Genomic DNA, 12,776 nt, shown 5'->3' on the forward strand with positions numbered 1-12,776 from the left:
CATACAGTAATCAGTGATCTAAGAGTACTAGTGCAGAACCCGTTTGGAGCGTGTGTCTGTTCAGAACAGGCCGACTGCTTGGTTCCCATTATTTCTTTCCCCAGAACTTTATCTAACTATAAGCGTGGTTCAATCAGGAGAGGCTCGGCTGCGGCTCATCTAGACATCAGCGTGTCCCCTTTTATACGTCTAGCCGTCACACATCCAGGTAGCGATGTGGCCCGGGTGAAGCAAGCAGCTACAGCGTGCGGATGACCGGAGAATTGTGCGCAACACACACATGCAGAGGTTCCTCGATTTATAGTTAGATATAGTGACTCTCTGTGTGTTGGTTTCTAGCTTTAACTTTAACAGAATAAATAAATTCAGCAACATATTAAGTTTCAGGGTGGATTTACTCTTTTCAAAATAAGAGCATCAGTATTTAAGAGAACGAGAACTGCCTCAGGCTGGAGCCCCAAGCCCCTGTGGTAGTACAAGAGCCACAGGCACTGCTCTCCTGCTCTGCTGCACATATGTCTAACCCAAATTAGATAAGAATGACCTTGCTACACATACTGCACAGCTCCCAATTTTGCATGCATGCATTTGTAGCAAGACACACAAACATGTACTTCTTGTCTTCCAACAAGGGAAATCATTTCTATGTTTAATTATTTTCTGCTTGATTGGATATACAGAAAACTTTGCATTGTTGTGGCCACACCCTGCATTTGGCCTGTTTGTGGATTTTGGATAAGTGGCGAGTAATTTACTAGAGCTTTGGGACTATCTCTGCCTGTCCTTTGTGTGCTCAGTACTTGTCACCATCCCCCATTTGATCCCCTGGGGAGATTGAATCCCCTTCTTTCTCTATGTGTCTTTCTGTCTTTGGAGACAGCTCCCTGTACCGGTTCTTAGATCTCCGTGGTAGTGGTGATGGGAAAAACAGGCTCTGGTCTAAAAAAAGACTAATCATGAAAGCCTTCCCTCTCTCAGGGCTTTACTCCCCACCCTTCCCTCTCTATCCCAATGCAAGTGTCTTGGGGGCGGAGGGGAAGGCAGAATACAAGCTAAGAGCCTGGTGGGACATCTGTCATCTAGGATGCTCTTTTAAAACTTTAAAAGAATGCGTGAGGAAGGGATATAACATTAAATGTGCCACCCTTGCAGCAAAATTTTAATCTGTCACAATGTCAAAATAGAGCGATATCTAACTAAAATGGAAGGGGTCTCTGTGTGTCCGTCCTTTGGGGTTTCTCGACTTCACACTTGGTGGGGTGTATTTTTGAGAATCCAAAGTAAGTCTTGAGTGCTAACTCTTGAGATCTGCACTACATATTTATAAATCGTAATATACACTGTCTAGTGTATTGAGAAAGGACCCCTATAAACTGTTACAACGCTGAAAGGCATGCTGGGTACAGCTCGCTCTTAGTCGCTCGCAACAGTACGCTCAACAGCCGATGAAGAAAGAGACCAGAGAGACCGGAGATGTTACATTCTAGCAAACTCAACCACTTCAAGCATCAGCGATGAATGCTTTTTGTTCCAAGACAAAGCCTTTTCAAAAATAGCTAGCTGGTAGCAAATGACGTGTATACTCGATCATTGCTAGGGGATGCAACTATGTCATGGTGTACTGCTCAGGACCAAAGGAAGCGCAGTGCAGAGTGTGACGCTGCTCTCGAGAAAGCTGCAAGCAGCGTTCCGAACAGGCACGTTTTGTGTGAGTGTGTTCCTTGATAAAAACGTTGATTGATTACTATCATTAGCATGCTGTTGTCATCCACCCTGATGTGTGGTGACTTTGCTTGGGCAAAATGTAAAGTCGTGGAGAAATAAGTCTGAAGTGATGTATGATACACGGCACGATAGAGACCGATAAAAGTGTTTTCTTGTTGTTACATGTACCTACCCTGCAACGTGACGGCAAAAGCTTATCTTTATTATTATGACTTCAACAAAAGGAGATTGAGACAAAAACAGATGAATTCAGCATGAAAACAGCAAACAGGGATGGAGATGCTGTCACGGTCCAGGCTGTGCCTCTCCCTCATTCCTTGTCTTTCTGCTGTTTTCACCCCTCCCTGTTGTTTCTTGTTGGTTACCTATGTGTTATATCTCTCTCTCTCTCTCTCTCTCTCTCTCTCTCTCTCTCGCTCTCTCTCTCTCTCTCTCTCTCTGCCTGTGTGTGTTTGTCTGGCCGTGGCGTTCCATTCCACTCCTGCTGCCAATCAACCTGCACACCTGTGAACCATCCACTCATCAAGCTTTTGGGTCCAAAATTAACACTGCCTAACAGATGCCAAACTGCCAAGTCTCTCACACTTAGGCTACGTTCAGACTGCAGGCTTTAATGAATCAATCAATTCAATATATTGCCAGATCCGATTTGATTTTGATTGACTGTTCACATTATTTATATAGACATATCTTTCACCATGTAAAGTCTATGGGAAAGCGCAGAATTGTGACGAGAGTGACATCAGAGTCACATGAATTCCAATGTGACTGTCCAGACTGAGGTCACATTTTTTTTTATTTATTTATTTTTTTTTAAATCTGACCTGTAACGGATTTGGACCACATAAGAAAGTGGCCCAAATCAGAACTGGAAAAGGTTGGATGCCATGTGACTTGGGCTGTTCACACTGTCATGGAAAAATCAGATTTGGGTCACTTTGGCCTGCAGTCTGAACGTAGCAACACACACACACACACACACACACACACACACACACACACACACACACACACACACACACACACACACACACACACTATACATAAAGCACAAGCTGGCTTCAACATAGCAATCCAATTGGTACTTGAAATATGCTCCGTATGCTGAAATGCAGGAGTAGTTCATCAGTTCTGCTGAGTTTTGGCAGTGGTGGACGGTTTGATGATGACCTTGTACTACCATGCATCAACATCTGTGCATGAACACCGGGTTCCCCATTTCCATTGCAGATTTTAGTACCGCCTCAGCTTTGCTGGTCGTCATAGCGACTGCCGTGGGCGTGGTTTGGTAGCGTTGCATTTCCACCGACTCATTTCCTGGTTCTCCTTCTCCGTAAACAACATGAAATCAACAAGATAGTTAACTTTTCCTGCTCCAGATTTCCCACCGTGGTCAGAAAGAACAGAGGAGACTATTTGTTTCTCTCACTAGGACTCTAGAGTCACTACTCGCTGAAAAAAGTACCTGTTAGCAGGTACCAGGGACTTTTTTTCGTAATGGAAAACCAAAAAAGGCGAGTAGAGTCGAGGCGAGGCGAGTAGGTACCATGTAATGGAAAAGCACCATTTGTCTGAAACTTGGTGGAACCAGAAGCTGATATTGCAATGTAAGTGCAATATTCTGGTTATTGTACAGGTAGGTTAGTCACAAATGCTCATATAGCAGGAAAGGTCTGGATTCAGCTGCCAATATGACAATCATCTTTATTTAAACACTGCAAAGCCCAGAAAAGTGCAAGAATTTAATTAACTCCTAAAGCAGACACATAATGCTTCAGATTCAAATAGCATCAGTTCAGATGGCAGTTTTCTCTGCAGACATGCTGGTGTTTCAGAATGTCTGCATCTTTATGTGTGGGAAGGGGGGAGGGGTGGGACTGGGGACTTGTACTGTATTAACACTAGGGCTGTGATTATACATATACTAGCTGGTTTGGTTTAAGGTCATTCTGTGTTATCCATCAATAGAGCATATGCACTAGAACCTTCCTCCCTTCTCATTAGGTTTAAAGTTAACAGCACCTACAGAATCTGACCAGTTACTAAGGACCTGCCACTGCAGCACCTACTGGTCAAGACACACTCCTAATGGTGAGCACTGATTGGCTCAGCGGCAGATAATCAGGTCTCTGTCTGCAAGAAACAGAAGTGTGTGTGTGTGTGTGTGTGTGTGTGTGTGTGTGTGTGTGTGTGTGTGTGTGTGTGTAATTGTATGTGTGCACAGATAACAATGCGGACATTTCATAGCTGCAGGCTGAACTTTAGGAGGCATTTGATTGTTATCCACCAATGTGTGTGTGTTTCCTTTCTAAGATTTCTGTACTTCAAAAGAACCTCTCTCCAGCACTGCAGGGGTGGTGATGAACTCAAGGTCATGCACACACGTGCACATGCACGCAGACGTGCTCTGATGCTAACCCATTCTGTTATGGAATCTTCTATGTCTCCTCTCTCTTTCTCATAAGCAAAGAATAATGTACAAAACATTCAGGGAGCAGCGATTTTTAGCTGGCTCTAACCCTCAGATCTTATCAGCTGTTGCTAATGCCCGTTCATTCTGTGAGGAGCTTGATGACAAGCCAAAAGAAAACTTGGCTGCTGCCAGGTTTTGGTGCTCTCTGCAAGCTGGTGTCCATACACAGCAAAAGAACATTTGTGAGGGAAGAAACTCTGCTCTCAAAGACCACTGTACAATTGCGTGTTTTTGTATTTCCAAAAAGACCAAAAGAGTGAGGCGTCTTCTCTCCAGCTCATCGTGTTTTGCATTCTCCCAGTTAAACTTTTAATTATATCATATCATTAGTTATAGATTATCTACTTAATAATTAAACTGTTATTTGTTATATCTCATGCTGCTATGTATATATTTCCTTTTTACTATATGTACAAACGGAGCATCTTTGGGTTGGGTTGAAATTTAGATTGTAGCGTGTAATTCAAGGGCTGTTAAGTGATTAAAGAAAATCAAATTCATACCATGCTTTGTGATTAATACATCTAAATTAAACACCGATGTCATATTTTTGCTGTGAGAATCATTTAAAAAATCTTTTTTTTAAACTTTCTCCCCCTCTTTTAATCTCTGATCTCACACACACACACACACACACACACACACACACACACACACACACACACACACACACACACACACACACACACACACACACACACACACACACAGCGTGAGAGAAAGATGCAGAGAAAGCTGCAGCAAAGACTTGGCAGTCCAATTACTTGTTGCTCTCGCTACCAATACTAACTGCACTGTTTCAACAATGTTAGGCTGAAAAATGTGCTGTTCTGTTGGGAATAAGCTATGAGCAATCCGCTAGCTGCTGGGATATTTTCCTGACAGTAGATGAAAGAGACTAGGAGGAAACACTGGAGCACATAGTGGAGGTGTGTTTAATTGTGCTTGAGAACATCACCGCAGTGAAACAATCAGAAAATAATGTATTCCTCTGATTTTTTTCTCGCTAATGCTTAGCTTCCTCTCTACATCAACTCACTCTGCTCTCTCTCTCTCTCTCTCTCTCTCTCTCTCTGGCTGGACGAGCTGGGGAGGAGGGGCCGACTTTGAATGCTGTGTTAACTAACACCGACTGACCAGAAGAACATAGGCTATGTTGCGATAGCACGTAAATCAGATCGGTTTCTCAAATCAGATCTTTAAGACAGACTTTCTGCACTTATTTGCCAGTGATCAGACTGGGCTTACGTGTCCAGATATCACCAACTTATCTAAATGCTACACTGGGGATGCAGCTTTCCACCGCGAAAGGGAGGTCAATTTCGCCCACCAACTGCGCCATCAAGTTGCGGTGCAAATCAGGCTGTTGTATTTTATTATCTGCACAAACATATTCCCAATTCATAACCCTCGGCTATATGGACCCTTTGAGATCCAATTTGAGTGGCTATAGCGTCGGGACTGAGACACATCTGTAGAAATACGACTGGAATCACATGTCAAACCACCTTCAAGTGTAGTTTGGAGCCGATTTTCAAAAACCACATTTCATGGGTTTTCTTGCTGTCCAGACTTTCTAACATCAATCTGGATACAATCTAGATATACTAGATAAAACAGATTTGGGATGGCAGTCCGAACAAGGCAATAATATACTTTAATATTAACTTAATGTTCGACCATTTCCACCTAATGTGTAGCTGGATAATTAGCCTGATGGTCAATTAAATTTAAGCTCCTCATTTTGAGAAGGTAAAGGCATGGCAGAAAGTTGAATGCAACACAACATGTTTTCATTTTGTTGTCAGTCCTGTGATTAAGCAACAGCGAGCAAAGTCAGTTAACTTTGTTAATTGGAACATTGATGTAAGCTTGATTAAATTGGAATAATGAAAAACACTTTAAAAGTAAGAGCATTATGTTCTTTTAGCCTGTGTCTGCACTAATGTGAGAATGTGCGAGGGTGTGTGCCTGGGCTTCGATTATTGTATGAACCCGGTGTCAGCATTGATGTGTGTGTGTGTGTGTGTGTGCCTGCGGGGAGTCTTCCACCGTTCCTAGCTCTACCCTTCTCCCCTCTAATTGGCCTCCAGAGGGGCAGTCGGCCGGCGGGAGGCTGACCACTGATCACAACGACCCTTCTCTCCCTCCACCTCAGGCTCTCCGAGAGGCCACTGACCACCTTTACTGTTTCCCCCTTTATTCCTCCACTCATCCCTCCATCTCTCTACTCATTTCTCTCAAGCTGAGAGGCTACCTCCTTCTTGATGTCTCTCCTTTCCTTTTCTTTCTCAGTTCCTCTTATCCACTCATACTATCCTCCTCCACCTTCATCCATCTGCCTTTGTTCCACATTTTCGCCCACCAATCACAACACCGAGTACTCTGTTAAAATGCCTTCTAGCCGTGTTATTTTTGCAGAGTGTGATGTGGGTGCATTTGATAATGCTCTTTTCAGTTTTGACTATGGAAGCAACACAGCGGTAGACTCGTCTCTTCTTTCCTTGACAAAATGACCTAGCGTCCCCCTCTCTCCTCCTACACCACTTCACAAAGCCTCGGTCTCTTGATAAAGAAATGCCTTTCAGGTTGGTCGGCCTTAGTCATGCACTGTTTATTTAACTTTGTCAATTAGTCATCTATTAACATTACTAGATTTTTGTGTCAAAAGAAATTGTTGTCACATATTCATATTATCAATATTAAACAACATTTCTATGTTTTCAGAGGGGAAAAGAACTACAGAAAATAAAGTTTAACATCTGTCGCACTGGCTTTGTGCGAGGATATCCTGTGGCTCCCTAGTGACAATCAGTTATAATTACTTTTCTTATAGTCCTCAAATAAGGCTCTAGTCAGTATGGTAATGATGGTTCTTTTCAGTAATGGCAGTTACAAATCACTGGATTTTTCAATTCCTTAATTGCTATTGTCCTTCACCTCTGTGGTAAAAGTACAGCACATGTGGACACACACAGATACCAGCAGGTTTCAGAAAACAAAACCTTCACATTCATCGTTGTTGCATGCAGTAAGCAGTAATAACATTTTAAAGCAAAAGCATTGACCGAAAGTGGCTTTTTGGGATTCCACTAATCTAACGATCATAAAGAATTACATTTATAAGAGAAACAAAAGCATTTGTAACTTATGTTGAGGATGCAGAGACAAAATAAAGTCAACTTCTCCTAGATCTATTGTGGCTTGGATCGTACCTCATTTGTACATCGCTTTGGACAAAAGCATCTGCCGAATGAATAAATGTAAATCTAAAATGCAGTGAGAGTAGACGTATGGACTGTATATTACCAAAAACTGATTTCGTGACCCGTAAATACAAAGCACTTTCTACTTGTGACGCCTTGTTGCAGGATGCATGTGTGAGAGCTGTGAGCAGTTCAAGTGAAGAGGGATTTTACCCTAACAGACCGTTCACCCATTTGACGCATACAGTTAAGGTCAGCAATGATGAGTACTACTCAAACTGTTGTGTATTGGAGGAGCTTTTGAAAGTTAGAGAAAATAACCAAATGCATCACCTGGGCTATTTTCTCAAAGTAGGCGTAGATGTTGTAAGGACTTGAACATACACTGTCACTACTTACACAAACATTACGGGAAACCCCAGCTGGAATGACTCAGATTTAAAAGGTCACCAAATTATTGACAGATGGACAGTAAGAGAGAGAGAGACTGACAGAAATAGAAAGAGAGAAAGGCACGTGGCCGAAAGGTGACTGAATGGGAGGAGAGAGCAGGTCTGCGCAGATGAAGTGACAGCGAGATGTTGTTTAGGCCCTGAGATGCTGGTTTCTCATTCTGTTAGCCACGGTGGTGATGGACACAGCGGTGACTCACAGCAACACACAATCAAAGTCAAAGTACATCTATGGTAGTGTCACTCCTCTACACGAGCCTCCTGCCATCACTCATTCTTTCATCCTCCCCGCCTCCACCTCTACCTCGCCTCTCACTCTGTTGTGTTACAAAGTCAGCTTTCTTTTCAGTCTGTCCTTATTTGTCTTTTTGTTCACAAGATCACAAAACTACAACCTTCAAATGAGCTTGTTACATTTAATTGCTACCAGTTGCAAATCCACATGTATTGCAATTCATATTACGGTTAGATTAGTGTTATTAGCTTGCTAATAAACCCAACCAGGAAAGAATATAATCTTCCCTATAAGTCTGAATGCTTGAGTAGCTGAGTTTGTGGGTGGAAGTGTGAGAAAGATCCATGCTAAACCCTGGATGTGAATTTGGGCACTGGGCTTGAGGTCCCCATCTGTCACTGCGGTAGTGCACCCCCTGTGGCCTAAAAACTGGCTTTGTTCATGTTTTCACAGGAATATTTTCCCAAAATGACTGACTGAGCTTTGGATACTGCAACAGAAAGAGCATGCACACACTACACTATTCAATCATAGGAATAAAAAAAAAAGAAGACATGTTTTCAGTTCTGTCAGATTATGATGATAATCCATCTTTTTGCTGCTTTTAAGGAATCAAAGAAGAATGCACATTTGGTCACAGATGTCAACTGTACACAGTGATACCAGCCAGGCTTTGACAGATTATGGATGGATACACTGGTTCACCACTTTGGTCCAGACTGAAATATCTCTGTTCTGTATAGACATTCATGGAATTGTACTAACTGTAATCCTTTAAACTTTCTTCCAGCGTCACCCTTGGGTCAAAATTTTAATTTGTCAAATGCTTTTGTTTATGACCAAATACCTGCAAAACTAATAATGTACAGAACAGCATACTGTACAGAACAGGGTGAATGCCAAGACATATTAGATACTGGGTGCTAAGAGCAGTTAATGGAAACGTTACATAACCTGGATATAGGTTAAATTACTACGGTTATATCAACCCATGACAAAGGGTAGTAAACCAGAGATGTATTTTCATGCCCACACTGAAGATTATAACGTCAAAGAAAAGATGTGCTTGCTGTTAAATGAAGCACACGTACACCCACCCTCACAGATTTTGCTGTAATAGCTTGAGAGTCCCACACTAGAATGTGACATAATGACACTCTTTAAAACTAATCATCAAATGGCAAACACCCTCTTTCATTATACTATTATTAAACCGCTCCCTAGAAAGCCGCTTAATGTTCTTTGTTTATGAAGTCATCTGAGGCCAAACCAGCCTCCCACCAAGAAAGCTGCACTTTGGGAAAAAAAATATTGTGCAGGGCTAACAAGGCAAATGCTTCGTGCTCCTCCAGTTTCTGCCCTGGTATTAGCAACAAAACCGAGAGACAAACACAGCTACCCTGCTTCTGACACACGGAGAAGGATGGATTTTAAATGGCATTGCCTAGCAACAGCCTGCTAAGCTCTTGGCAGCTGCTTGGTCGGGTTGCATACTGATAGATGGAGACACACACAGACACAAACACAGACAGACACACAGACACACACTGAGAACAACACAAAAAGTTAATGTGATGGAACTCATCCAGGCATCAAAAAGGTGAAGACCAGTGAGCTTTACATAACCAAGAACATTAATTGTTGCACGTGAGTGGCCACAGAACGAGGTGTTGTGTTGACATAAACTGTGAGTTTATCACATTTTATCTGACCTCAGTACAGATGTATACATTACAATACTACCAAGTTCAAACTTTTCACTACCATACCTAAAGTGCAAGACAGATTCATGGTTGGATCATGAAAGACTGATGATAATTGTGTTTGCCATTGTTATGTACAATGATTTTTGAGGCATATATAGCGCATACAGCATTAAACGTGATCTCTGCTACAGTTTGTGTGGCATCTCCTCTGCAGCAATGTGCAAACTGTCTGCAACCACTGACAGTGATGTTGTTAATTAAACAGACAGCGTGCAGGGGTTCTTCTCTGTTTTCAAGATTGCACTTTTCTCCAACGCACCGGTCGCACCATCCGGTGTGAAAGGTTAAAACCACTGAAACCAGACCTGTTATTTAAGTGTAGAGCTGTCAACAGTATAATTGAGGGAAATCTGTGAAATATCATGAAGCTTGTCATTATTATCATAAGTGGACAACTTTTTCTCCCATAAAATAACAACCAACCACATCATTGGTTAGAAACATTTAAATTATATATTTTGCCCAAAAATGATCAGCTGTAGCAAATCTGAAGGCAGGAGTGAATCAACTCAACGATAAAGACAAACCTGATCTGACAGTTTAGTTTAACACTGCTCTTAAATGTATACACTTGGTGTATTTCGGTGAGTGAGGCAACATAGAGAATCAGAACAGTAAGGGGGGTGGGCCCTTTCTCCCGCTATGAAAGACACAGAGACTATTTTACATGATTTTATCCCATCACGCCTGGATCATTGCAACAGTCTTTTTACTTGTTTGAATCATAAATCTGTAAATCCACTCCAGAATGTGCAGAACTCAGCTGCCAGGCTTTTAACCAGAACCAAGAGACGTGATCACATCACTCCTGTTTTAGCCTCTCTACACTGGCTCCCAGTATGTTTTAGAATAGATTTTAAGATTTTACTGCTCACTTTTAAGGCTCTTCACGGCCTCGCACCCTCGTATACCTCAGACCTCCTGGTACCGTACACGCCGGTACGTACTTTGAGATCCTCGGGCAGAGGTCTTTGTCTGTTCCAGAGACCCGGCTAAAAAGTAAAGGGGACAGAGCGTTTGAAGTCACGGCCCCGAGGCTCTGGAACGTCATATCTGAGGATATTAAGTCAGCTGAGTCACTGATTTCTTTTAAGACCCTTCTTAAAACATACTTTTATCGGAGAACCTTTCCTGACTTTGAGCTTGAACCTTTATTTTATTATTATTCTTTTTAAATTGTTCTTTTCTTTTGAAATACATTGCGTTTATTGTATGGCATGAGACGGACAGAAAAGATGAGGACAGAGAGGTTTGTCGTGATTTTGCTGTGCAACAACCTCAAGCATAGGTTAACTACATTTTTCTGTTACTGTCAGACCCTCACTGACCTATAGCCTGAAGAGGTCTACACATAGATGTGTGTCTGTGACATATTTGTGTTGAGTGTGTGTCGTGCAGATGTGTCACATCACACACTCCCTAAGGCTTTTCCGGTCTTGTTGATTCACACTCTTTTCCACAAGACACTTGTGACATCTGAAGGGGAATCTTGATGGTCAATCACAGTTCCAATAATAAGTAGTAAGGAGTATACACCACATCGTGCTGCCATGTAGTGGTGTGAGATGAACACAACAAAAATTGCTATCATTCGTTCGGCCATTTCCAACTGTGACCTCATTTTGTATTTCAAAAATAGCTCACTCTCACCACATAGTGTTACATGCATGGCTACATGTACACACACACACACACACACACACACACACACACACACACACACACACACACACACACACACACACACACACACACACACACACACACACACACACACACACACACACACACACACACACACACACACACAGCAGCCCAGTGGAGGTCAGAGTGTGACATTTAGACTATTTCTCCTGCGATAGGGGGCTCTTATGAAGCCGGGGTGGACCATTTCAACATCAAACACTCACAGCCAGCAGGACACTCACTGAGGGCAGTGGATGAATAGAGAATGTGTGTGTGTCTGTGTGTGTGTGTGTGTGTGTGTGTGTGTATGCTTTGCTGTGAATGTGAAGCCTACCCGAGTAAAAGACAGTGCCTGGGCTGCCGGCTGCTCGCCTATAAAAATAGTCTGGCAGTTTAACCACATCTGCGTAGTGCTAAGGAAACAACAGTCATCACTGTCATCACAGCGGAGGGCTGTAAAAAGCTGCCGGAGCTTTGTTCTCCATCTACATCATTACATTACTACCAACATTTCAAAAGCATGGGAAACAGGTTCTGTGAGGGCACATTCACAGTATGGTGCTTTCTTTTAGGAGGAAAGGCACCGCCAAGACCACATTTTGTGCTGATATGGAAATCAAGCTGCTTGATGTGTGCTTTGTTTACCTAATGATTAGTTGCGGTAGCAGTGCGCAGTACTTCATCAGTGCTACAGACCTGGAAGTCCTTTGCACAAACCCCATAATTCAGCTAAAGGGACTCTGTATGATGAAAAACAACTACTACAATTACTACTGCTACTGCTAAGAAAGCTAGATCTTCACATTTGTTTCATTGTTACAAATTAAGAGCAGAATTATGCTTCATTTCTATCTAAAAAGCCTAGTTTTAATGGTTGTTATTGACGTTATTGAGTGGGTGTTTTCAGAATGAATACTCCTTGTTTTAGGCCAAAATGATGGGACACTTGATGGGAAAAAGTTAAACTGCGCATACAATGGTATACAGCATTTTGGAAGTGCAACAATACTGCAGTTAAAACCTGCACTTGACATTGACAAATCCAATGCTTTAGGAAATTCAAATAATCATGGGTTTGGCAAGACCATTCTCCTGTGCTGGCACAACACACACATAGTATGGACACAGGTCTGGCAGTAGAGGACAGCAGGTCGACAAAAGATCAGGCCTGCAGATGGGAGAATGTGCCTTCACATACCTACCTAGGTTTGCAGCCTCGGTTATGTTTTTCTA

General features: G+C 42.4%; 1 protein-coding gene across 2 annotated transcripts in view; it reads right to left on the bottom strand.

Moving 5' to 3' along the window:
• The window catches only part of itfg1 (integrin alpha FG-GAP repeat containing 1), a 185,579-nt gene that overhangs the window by 65,633 nt on the left and 107,170 nt on the right, over positions 1-12,776 (bottom strand). The gene's annotated exons all lie outside the window — the stretch shown is intronic.

The sequence above is a fragment of the Perca flavescens genome, chromosome 1, assembly GCF_004354835.1.
Source record: "Perca flavescens isolate YP-PL-M2 chromosome 1, PFLA_1.0, whole genome shotgun sequence".
NCBI classification, from domain to species: Eukaryota; Metazoa; Chordata; class Actinopteri; order Perciformes; family Percidae; genus Perca; species Perca flavescens.